General features: G+C 47.4%; 1 long non-coding RNA gene across 1 annotated transcript in view; it reads right to left on the bottom strand.

Moving 5' to 3' along the window:
* LOC123066433 (uncharacterized) overlaps window positions 1-11585 on the bottom strand; it is a 14274-nt gene extending 2689 nt beyond the window's left edge. Inside the window, exons 1-5 of the long non-coding RNA XR_006431335.1 lie at window positions 11333-11585; window positions 5776-5885; window positions 5614-5655; window positions 959-1068; window positions 806-847 (exon numbers count right to left, since the gene is read on the bottom strand). This is a non-coding gene — a long non-coding RNA (uncharacterized lncRNA). The remainder of the gene's footprint in view (window positions 1-805; window positions 848-958; window positions 1069-5613; window positions 5656-5775; window positions 5886-11332) is intronic.
* Between the last annotated feature and the right edge of the window lie 253 nt (window positions 11586-11838).

Below are 11838 nucleotides of genomic sequence, written 5' to 3' on the forward strand. Positions count from 1 at the left end.
GCAAGGAAGGCCAACCGCGACCCGTGACTTCAGAAGCGGATCTGGGCGCACCGCCCCGTGACGCCGCCTCTAGCCCGCACCACACTCCGCCCGTCGCATCACCGTCACGCCACCATCATCGTCCCACTCCGGAGCGCCGGCGAGCTGCCCGCGCCCAGCACCAAGTGCCGCATCCCTTGCGCGCGGAGATGAGGAGGCTCGCCGGCGGCGGCCATAGGGGGGGGAGGGGATAGAAGGGGAGGCGGGGGGCGCGACCGGTGGCTAGAGTCCCCCCCGTCGCCTGCAGGAGCGAGGAGGGGAAAGGGGGTCGAGGTTCTCACCAGAGGGAGCTGCTTCACTAGGTATAACTTAACCGTGACGATATCCCCATCTTACAAATACTCGTTCATCAAATACTAGTGTAATTCAGATTAAGTAAGTTCATAAAGCAAGGTAATGAAATGTAGTTTGGCATCAGACCACAGTGCTGCTCTTCAATAGTAGCAGCAAATCAAGTAACTGATTCGCTAGAAATCTCGTTGCACCCATGACCGCCATTTAGCTAAAGTAGTTTTTTGGGCGTGTGCACAATTGCGTCCAGAGTACATGCTTTAGGTTTATGGAGGAAGTTGTGTTAGCCTCTCAATTATTTAAGAGGTAATGAACAATATGTTTATGTTCCACCCTAGACACAAAATAAAATAAATAAATAATGATGCAATCATGAATGGTGCAAGACAACTAGTAGGATTAATTTGGCGGCAAACAACATCAGAAAATAACAACAACCAGGAGCAGGGAATCGAAGGAAGAAGCGGGCACTAACACGTTTTGCCTTCCGTCCATCAGTGAAGCTAAGCCATACTTCCTGGAGGAGACAAGGATAATAAAACAGAAAATTAGGTAAATGGCATGGACAACAAGAGAAAGCAAGCAAGCTCATCAGCAGTAACCAAGGAAGGAAGAACATATAGTACACCTGCACAGCATTTCGTCGGCTAATAAGTAACCCACAAAAAGTGAAAATTGCAAAGCCTGAGGGCGTCTCAAACAGAATCAGCATCAATCCACTATCCCCACGGATGGCAGCTGCAAAAAAAGAAACAAAGCAAACTTAAAGCAAGCATGATTACCAAGAAAAGAAGTACAATAAATAATTCAAATATCAGCATGATGCCAGCCCTTGCCAAAGGGGCTCTTATACATGGCTACTGAGAATACCGAGTTCAACCACCCCTGGCGTGACCCACTGGATTGTCGGCCCATTATACCCAAAATATGGCCCATTTTACAGGTTATCTTACGCCTTGTGCTTCTGTGTGAGCGGGGCAACCCCGTCCGTTGTCGCTCCTCTCCTCCCCTCAGCCCATCCCATGCTTCTGCACGTCTGCTAGAATGTTCCAGCCATTGAAGGTAATTGTTCCCACCAGTTGAAATAAACTTTCCATGGGCGCAGTGAGAGCAAGAGTTCCAGTGGGAGTCCAAGAGGTGTGCGCAGTGGCCAGGATCGTGCAGCCACTGCTGGGCAAATGTGGTGCCATTTTACGCGTGTCTGTAATGATAGGCTGGTACAGTTTTATCTCTTGCAGGATTTGGACATGTTTTACTCTAACAAATGATTAAAAAAATCCTTGATTTCTTGCATAAAGAATGAGATTTTTAGGTTGGGTTCCAATGTCACACTCTGGACCTTTGCCCAAGAGCTAATGATTCAGAGAAACGGTGGAGATGGTTAGGTAGGTCTTATGGAAACTAAGCTCGCCACTATAGCGAAAATTGGACCAAGGTTGTAGTAGTAGTACGGTTCTGTAAAAGTATGGTACTGCAACCTGCAAATCTATGAATATCTTATTGCATTTTTCCGTTGCATGGTTTGCCTGTTATTATTTCAGTTCAGCTGTTAACCATTTTGGACAAATGCTTCATGCGATGTTTTGACTTGAGCATAAGATGGATAGGCAGGAGAAAGGTTTGCCACATTGTGTACATGTCTCAAGCAGGACACCGCCAATGTGACAACACAGATGTACAAGTAAGTCGAGAAAGTTACTCTGTTCATTTGGTACTGCATATTTACGTGCCACTGCAGGGTAATTGGCCAGCTGCAAATGTCAAATTGATGTGACTGAATGTATATGGCCGTTTGGACATGTGCGTGAGAAGGATAGATAGACTGATGACAAAATGTTGGAGTGCCGATGCTGGAGCCCAACGTGATACGACCATAAAGGACCAATGGTGCACCATGGAGCAAGTGAGAGAAAGCAAAGGAGAGCACAAAGGGGAAAATAGCAGAGTGAGAGGCGGTGGGCAAAACGACGAATCTCAACAGCATGGGAGAGATGTGCCGGTGTGTTCAGATTCTTTTCTCTTTAATTAGCGGCACTTCGGCCCAAAAACAGCATTCCAACAGGTGATGTATATATATTTCCGTCATGTAAATTTATTTAGGGAAGATGAAAAAATGCCTCTCACTGCTTCATATTAGCAGCGCCGCAACGACTGCCACAAAATCACCATGCCCATGCGCGCACCCTCAACCACCTGCAGAAACTTCGCCTGCCCGCACCATTGCCGTCATCGTCGATTTCATGCTGCAATTGCCACCCGGCCGGCCGCCACTAGCCATCGCGCCGCCGATTTGCACTCCGCTAGCCAACAATTTTCACCTACCCACCGCATCCATGCAGCCACCCGAATCCGGCCTCCCCATTGCCCAATCAACGGCTCACCTCCCCAATCTATCGACTCCAGCAGTCGCTGCTTGGGTTCGGCTTGCCGCCCGTCCGGTTAGCGGCTTTGGGTTGACAAAATTGCATGCATCGAGGATATGGCACCACGTTGCCGCCCTTCCGCAAGTGCAACCCCATACCATGGTGTTCGACTAAGGGAATTGGGGCACAACGTCGCCGAAAGCACTCGCAAGTGCCAGCGTAGGTGGCTTGGCACCTTCGAGGCATCCAAGCTCGCCGCGTGTGCGCTGCACGACGAGGTGAGATGGAGGTTTGGCCATAACCGGGCCGAGCTGAACTTTCCCGACGTGGCCTCGGCCGAGGAGGCGCTGTTCCTCCCCCTATGATTTGCATTGTCTCCTGCAACGAAGTGCCGAAGAGAAGGGGAAGTTTGCCAAGGCCAATCCGCACCTCGTCGAGGCAGACCTTCGATTCGTCGACGAGAAGGAGAAGGTGAAAATGTTTAATGTAGAATAGAGTTTGAAATTTCAGAATGTGGAATGAATCATGTTCAAATGATCATGTTTAGGGCACCACTTTTACATCACCTATTTTCTCTCTCCTGCCCCATATGGGTTATACATCATCAAAAATTTCATCACCGGTTGAAGATAGCTCTTAAACAAGTGGGTCCTCAGCCGATTAGCAAGCGCATGCACCAAGGCACTCCGCCGCATCAGGTCAGTTGGTGGTAAATCGAAGAGGGGTATACAGTATACCTTTTGCTAAAATTTTGGACTTGGACTGGCTACGATCCAAATTGTAATGGCTTACCGGAATTTTGATCATATCCAGGCATGCATCGGTGATGCCAACATTTTGATATGGCTAGTTGAGACTCCCTCTCCAATCACCAAGCCCAAGAAACCTACCAGGTGCCCGGATCTGTTGGTTCGGACCCAAACACGCGCGCCCCACGGCAGGTATATATGTGCTGCTAAAAATCTAGGGTTCCTTCGCATGCTGTCCAATTCGCGACTAAAAGTTTTCCCTGCCGAGTAGGTGAGACTGAGAGGCAGGATGACGGCGGGCGAGTGGCTCACGTGGACAGGGCGGGAACCTCGACGGAGGAGACCGCCCGCGTCGCCGCTTCACCTCCGGAGTAGAGGATGTCGAGGAGGAGCGCGCCGGCTTCGCCGCCGGAGGAGGAGAGGATATCGAGGAGGAGCGAGATCGAGTACACATCGCCGGAGGAGAGGATGTCGACGAGGAGCGAGTCCGCATCACCAGTCGAATTTGGCGGCCGTGTGTGGATTTTACGGAGTCGGTTAGGTTTAGTAGAGAATGGCTCAGTGCTTCTCGAACTTTTTTTTTCTTCGAGAACCTACGTGCACGCAGCCATTTTTCATACCTTTTTATTGAAGACGACCGTAAGCGGCAGGGATTTTGCCATTTTGGTAAATGACTGTTTTTTTTTAAATTCGGTAAAAGACTCTTTGATTTGCAGGAATATGAAAACGTGGGCATCGTAAGAGCATCTCCAACGGCCGCACAAAAATCCCGCGCCCAATAAACGTTGTAGCGCGTCACGGTAGCATTTTTAATGCGCTGGGACCAACTTTGTTTTAACAGGCGCCCAAAAACGCGCGCCCAAAAAACAGACAGTGCAAATTGTGAAGCGCGCGCAATCCGGCGCTCAAAATATGCGCGCGATAGCGTTTTTCAGCGCGCGTCCAAAAACTTTTAGCGCTACAGCTTTTGCTGGACTGTCCGACGCCAAAAAAAAACAAACTTTTAGTGCGTGGAGCTCTTTTTGGGCGCCTGTTGGAGATGCTCTAAGAAACATAAAACTGATCTCTACGAGCAGTTGGTAGTCTGGTTTGGTTTATTTTTATCCGGTTTTTCTTCGTCCCACCTCCCACCACCTCACCCACTGGTTTTTCTTCCTTCCATTAAAAAACCAAATCTCATTAGGGGGATCTTGTGTCGTGCTTCCTTTGGTAGGTGTTGATTCAATTCAATCACGTAAATAATAAGCAATTAAGAATTCAGAAATTGCACTATATATGTGAGATCACCTTCCTAAAAGATCAGAGCACGCCATTCACGCAATGCAATCCCGTGTTACCGTCGCGTGCTCGGGTTGATTTGACATCTCGAGTCAGGATGGGAAAGAGGCAGCTGATTTGGACGGGGAAGTACACGGCTGGCTGGGGTCTGGGGAGGGTCAACTGATCGATCTGATCGTCGAGGAAATACAGGACGACCAGGAACCAAGTACGTGTGGTCGTACCAACTCGGATGTATCTGATGCGTGTAAGAATATATACAAGTTGCCTGTGTTGTTTCTATTGACATGGCAATGGATCCCGTACCTTTTCTTTCTGTGTGCCTTTCTCTCAAAGAACGAAACAAAGAAAATTGATTCTGCCTTTGGCCTTTGGCGCCAGGGACATGATCACATGAGATTGTTAGATGCATCATGAAATTTATAGAAAAAAAATATAAAAATTCACAATATGAAATCAAGATTGTTAGATGCATCATGAAATTAATTTTCATACAATATAGTTTTAGTATTCTAGAGGTTGATATTTTTTTCTACAAAGAAACGGAGGGAGTACTACTGAAATGGCTGAAATATTTTGGCTGAAAGGTAGATATTTCAGTGACTGCTGAAATTAATGAAATCCAGTGAAATTCATCAAAATCTCACTGAAAGTGAAAACCGCGGTCCAGGGTACATGTTTTAGATTTATGGAGGAGAGTTGTGTTGGCCTCTCAATTATTTAGTAATGAACCATGTGTTTATGTTCCTCCGTCAATAGAAAACAAAGTAAATAAATAAATACTGATGCAATCATGAATGGTGCAAGATAACTAGCAGGGTTAATTTGGCAGCACAACATAGGAAAAATAACAATCAGAAAAAGGGAAACGAAGGAAAGAAGTGGGCACTAACACTTTCTGCCTTCCATCTATCAGTGAAGTTAAGCCATACTTCCTGGAGGAGACAAAGATAAAAGAGAAAATTAGGTAATTGACATAGACAACAAGAGAAAGCAAGCAAGCAAGCACATCATCATTAACCAAGGAAGGAAGAACATATAGTACACCACTACACCTCCACAGCATTTGGTCGGCTAATAAGTAACCCACAAAAGGTGAAAATTGCAAAGCCGGAGGGCGTCTCAAACAGAATCAGCATCAGCCCACTATCCCCACGGATGGTAGCTGCAAAAAAAGAAACAAAGCAAAACTTAAGCAAGCATGATTACCAAGCAAAGAAGTAAATAATTCAAATATCAAACATGATGCCAGCCCTTGCCAAAGGTGGCTCTTATACATCGCCTGGGCTCCCAAGAATACCGAGTTCAACCACCCCTGGCGCAGCTCACTGAATTGGCGGCCCATCATACCCAAAATATGGCGCGTTTTGCAGGTCTGCTGGGAGCGGGGTAACCACATCCACTGTTGCTCCTCTCGTCCCCTCATTGGATCATCCCATGCTTCTGCACGTCTGTTGGCTGTGCTCTCTTCCACTCGGATGCCACTACAGGTGCCTCCGGCTAGACCTTGACCACTAGATATTGTCGAGATGTTCTAGCCAAGTGCACTCAAAGGTTCCATCCCAATCGCTAGAATGTTCCAGCCATGGAAGGTAATTGTTCCCACCAGTTGAAATGAACTTTCCATGGGCGCATTCGGAGCAAGAGATCCAGTGGGAACTGAGAGGTGTGCGCAGTGGCCAGGATCATGGAGCCGCTGCTGGGAAAATGTGCTGCCATTTTAGCGTGTGTCTGTTATGATAGGTTGGTACAGTTTTATCTCCTGCAGGATTTGGACATGTTTTACTCTAACAAATGATTAAAAATTCCTTGATTTTTTGCATAAGGAATGAGATTTTATTTAGGTTCCAATGTCACATTAAGAATATTTGCCCAAGAGCTAAAGATTCAGAGAAACGACGGCGATGGTTAGGTACTTAGGTAGGTCTTATGGAAACTAAGCTCACCACTATAACAAAAATTTGACATGGTTGTAGTAGTAGTAGTACTGAGTTCTTAAATATAAGTCTTTTTAAAGATTTCAATATGGATTACATACGAATACAAATGTATATAGACGTATTTTAGAGTGTAGATTCAATCATTTTGCTTCGTATGTAGTCCATATTGGAATCTCTAAGAAGACTTTTATTTAGGAGTGGAGGGAGTATAAAAGACAGGTACTGCAACCTGCAAATCTATGAATATCTTATTGCATTTTCTGTTGCATGGTTTGCCTCTTATCATTTCAATTCAGCTGTTAACCATTTTGGATAAATGCTTCATGCGATGTTTGACTTGAACATAAGTTGGATAGGCACGAGAAAGGTTTGCCCCATTATGTACATGTCTCAAGCAAGGCACCGGCAGGCCAATTATGTGACAAGACAACACAGCTGTACAAGTAAGTCGAAAAAGTTACTTTGTACATTTGGTACTGCATATTTACTCCTGCCACTGCAGGGTAATTGGCCAACTGCTAATGCCAAGTTGTTGTGACTGAAGGTGTATGACCTTTTGGACATCTGCGTGAGAAGGATAGATAAACTGACAAAATGTTTGAGAGTGCTGATGCTGGAGACGAACGTGATACTACCAGAAAGGACCAGCGGTGCACCAGGCAGCAAGTGAGAGAAAGCAAAGGAGAGCATAAGAGCATTTCTATCAGACTCCTTAAAAGCAATATTTTAAATAGCACGCTATTTCGCCGTTATAACGTGGTTATAGCATATTTGAAAGGGAGACGTTACGTTTTGGTAAAATCGGATGCTACGCCGCTAATCGCGTAATTAGCGCGCTACACACGCTATAACGTTGTAACGTTGTAATGTTACGACGTGCAGACCATGCAAAACTGAAATAAGCACAACCCAGCAGGCCCAGCAGGCCAAAACCAACCCACGACCACTAGCTTTCTCACTCCTTTTATCAGATTCTCTCACGAGACCTAACCAGCAAGCCCAGGTGGCTGCCCCGGTGGCTGTTGATGTTAGAGACTCTTAAAACTATGGTTGTTGATGTTTGAGACTTACTATTTTTATGTGCTGGATTTGGCCCTTATGCATATATTGCTTGCTCCTATGAAAATTTTAGTTGCTTAAATACTTCATTTCTAGATATATTTGATTTTTTTTGCAAACGCTATTTTGAAATATAGCACGCTATTAGCGCGCTATAACTTGTGTAGCATTTAGAGAAGAGTCTCGCTATATTTTATAGCGCGCTATTTAAAATATTGCTTAAAAGTGGTTAAACCCATAAAAAATGATGTTTTTATTTTTTGTTCCCAAAAAACACCCCGAGTAGAGCCCGTAAAAGTGATCAAACCCGTAAACTTTTTCAGGCCCCTGAGAATCCACCCCACGGCCCCCTTTATTCACAGATTTAAAGGCAAAACTGAGGGTGCCCTGAAAACCGGTCAACGCTAAGCGACAAGGAAATTCCACTGTACGCATGGGCTCCGGTGATCTTTCGCCACGGGACTCGTCGGAAACTCAGCGCTTAAAGCAGCTGCGCTGCGGGCCTGTGGAGGAGCTTGCAGGAGCGGCGACGGCGGCGGCTCCGTGACACCGGGAGGTTTCATCCGCGCTGGTTGTCCCTCATCTCATGCTGGCTGTCTCACATCTGCCATGGAGGCTTCGATTGATTAAGCAGTGACGAGAGCTAGCTAGGATCGATTCAGTTGATCCATTCAAGCAGCTACGGCGACGGAGCTAGCTAGCTAGCTCCTGGATCGATTCGATCCATCCATTGAAGCAGCTATGGCGACGGCGGCCGCTTTGTGCGAGCCGTCCTGGACGCCGGCGGCATCCGTATTTGGCCGCTTCGTGTGTTGTCAGCCGGCTTCGTAGGAGCGAGCTAGCTGACTGTGGACACGGGCCAGAGAAAGAAGAAGACATGGGAAAAAAATATAAGCGAATATTTGGTTTAATAGTTTAAATTTGAGGTGTCTATTCGGCCGCAGCTCAAACCGACCCTTAAACCGCGTTTTTCGCGAACTGAAAACCGCGTTTTTAGTCCGTGGTTTAAGGGGTCTGCTAGAGATGCTCTAAGGGCATCTTCAATGCTAACCCGCAAATTTGCTCTCGCATCTGTCGGCACGGATAGGGGACTAGTCCGCAAACACTGATGCGGAAGCCGGCCATCCAACCCTATGCCTCAAATGTCCGCTTTTTATTAACTTAAAAAATTGTTTATTCATCGGCTTGCGTCAAAACACACTGTGCCAAAACACACACACATGCTAGCCTTCCACCAAATGTACAAGTATATGCTAATCACCTAGTCAATCACACCTTCCGCCAAATGCATACAAATCACTAATGCTAATCATAGTCCAATTACACCTTCCGCTAATGAGTGCTAGACTTGCATCACACCTTCTGCCAAATGAAAATCGCCTTCCACCCTTTAACCTTGCGTCAAACTAATCACCTTCCGCCAAACAGCTACCGCTTTCCGCCATCCGGACAGAAAAACGGGCACGTGGTGCCCTTTGGTTGACCAAACAGATATCCAGACTCCTGTAATGCTCATCAGGTTTGTCTTCAATTTGTCAGAAAAACGTGTCCAGACTCCTGCAATGCTCATCACGTTTGTCTTCAGTTTGTCAGAAAAACGTGGTTCAGATTGCTGGGCGGACCGACACAGGCCCGCGTTGTGTGGCAAACCGTGTCTGAAGCACGGTCTAGACGCTTGCGGGATGTTTAAGGGTTCACCTTGAAGATGCCCTAAAGGGGATAATAGCAAAGTGAAAGACGGTGGGCAACGAATATCAACTGCATGGGAGATGTGTTGCCCACAAACCGGTGCTCTAGGGGTGTGTTCAGATTCTTTTGGCTTTAATTGGACCATCTCCAACAGGTGATGTAAAAGCACCGCGGTGATAAAATTTGGCCATTTGGGGCACTTTGGCCAAAAACGACAATCCAACACATGATGTATATGTATCCAGTGATGTACTATTTTTTTAGGACAGATGAAACAACGCCTCTCGCTGCTGCATATTTGCAGCACCGCAATGGCTGCCACAAAATCCCCATGCCCACGCACGCAATTGCCTGCAGAAACTTCCCTGCCCGCAGCCTGCATCGTTGCCCGTCACTGACACCGTCAATTCCGTGTTGTAATCACCGCCCGGCCAACCGCCACTAGCAATCCCGCCACTGGTTTCCACTCTGCTAGCCGACAATTTCCACCTACCCACTGCATGCACGCCGCCCCCAAATATGTCCTCCCCATTGCCCGTCATCGCCCGATCAATGACTCACCTCCTTGATTTGTCGACTCTGGCGGCTCCTGCTCGGGTTGCCTCTAGGGTTTGTCCGCCGCAGTTGGGCTCAACACGCCACCGCTCAGCTTGGCAGCTCGGGCCGAGGACACTCTCAGTGGCAGAGCTAGCCAATATGGCTGGGAGGCAGATGGCCACACTTGTTTTAAAAATTCCTTTAGAGATTTTTCTAATCTTGGGGGGTGGGGGGGGGGCATGGCCCCCCTGTAACACACATCTCTATCGTTGGACACTGTGTCGAGGAGATGGCACTACCCAAGCCACGCTGCATCGCCGCTCTGTCGCGAGCGGCACCTTGTACCGTGGTGTTAGGCTAAGTGAGTTGGACGTTGCAAAAACCACTTGCAAGTGACGGCTTAGGTGGCTCGGCATCTTCAAGATGCCCGAGCTTGCCGCACACGTGTACGACGAGGTTGCATGGAGGTTCGGCGGTAGTAGGGCCGAGCTGAACTTCTCCGACGTGGTCTTAGCCTAGGAAGTACAGTTTCGCTCCCATGAGATTTGCATTGTCTCCCGCGATGAGGAGAAAGCACACCACCGTGTCGAGGCGCAACAAAGTGCCTAGGAGAAGGGTAGGGTTTACATGGAGAGGTTTGCCAAGACCAATCCGCACCTCGTCGAGGCGGAGCTTTGATTCTTCGCCGAGAAGGAGAAGACGAAGCCGAATGAGGAGGTAGAGTTGGATCGCAAACCTCATGTTTAATTATGTTGTTTAAAATGTTTAAGGAACATAGAAGTAGAGTTCAAAATTCCAAAATGTGAAATGAATCATATTCAAATGATGAGTTTTAGGGCATCGCCTTTACACCACCTATTAAAGCAACAGCCGTCTTGGTGATGTAAAATTTTCTCCCTCCTACCTGGTTTTTGCATCACGGATTTTTTCATCACCTATTGGAGATGCTCTTAAGAAAGTGGATCCTCAACCGATTAGGAAGCGCATGCACCCCACTCCGCTGCATCAAGTCAGTTGGTGGTAAACCGAAGAGGGGTATGACTTTTTGCAAAAAAATTGGACTTGGAATGTTTACGATCCAAACAATAATGGTTTACTGAAATTTTGATCATACCCATGCATCGGTGATGCCAACATTTTGATGTCTAGTTGTGGCTCAAATAAAACATACCCTAAGACTCCATCTCCAACCGCCAGCCCACCAAACCTACCCGGTGCCCGGATCTGTTGGTTCGGACCCAAAAACGCGTGCCCCACGGCAGGTACTATGTGCTGCTAAAAATCTAGGGTTCCTTCGCATGCAGTTCAGTTAGCGACTAATTAAAAGTTTTCCCTGCCGAGTAGGTGAGACTGAGAGGCAGGATGAAGGCGGGCGAGTGTGGCTCACCTGGACAGGCTGGGAGTCTCGACGGAGGAGAGCGCCCGCGTCGCCGCTTCACCGCCGGAGTAGAGGATCTCGAGGAGGAGCGCGCCTACTTCGCCGCCGGAGGAGGACAAGAGGATGTCGAAGAGGAGCGAGATCGAGTACACATCGCCGGAGGAGACGATGTCGACGAGGAGCGAGTCCGCATCGCCGGACGAGTTTGGCGGCCGTGTGTGGATTTTACGGAGTCGGTTAGGTTTACTAGAGAATGGATCAGTGCTTCGCGAACCTTTTTTTTAGAACCTACGTGCACGCAGCCATTTTTCTTCTTTTATTTGAAGATGACCGTGACTGGCAGGAATTCTGCCAATTTTTTTCGAGATTAGGAATTCTGCCATTTTTGTTAAAAGGCCCGTTGAATTGCAGGAATATGGAAATGTGGGCATAGTAAAAACGTGGGCAGGAGTATAATGAAGATGGCAATGGGAATCCGAAACACACGAAGTCGATTGATAAAAACTCTATTAAGG

The sequence above is a fragment of the Triticum aestivum genome, chromosome 3B (genome assembly GCF_018294505.1).
Source record: "Triticum aestivum cultivar Chinese Spring chromosome 3B, IWGSC CS RefSeq v2.1, whole genome shotgun sequence".
In the NCBI taxonomy this organism is placed as follows: domain Eukaryota; kingdom Viridiplantae; phylum Streptophyta; class Magnoliopsida; order Poales; family Poaceae; genus Triticum; species Triticum aestivum.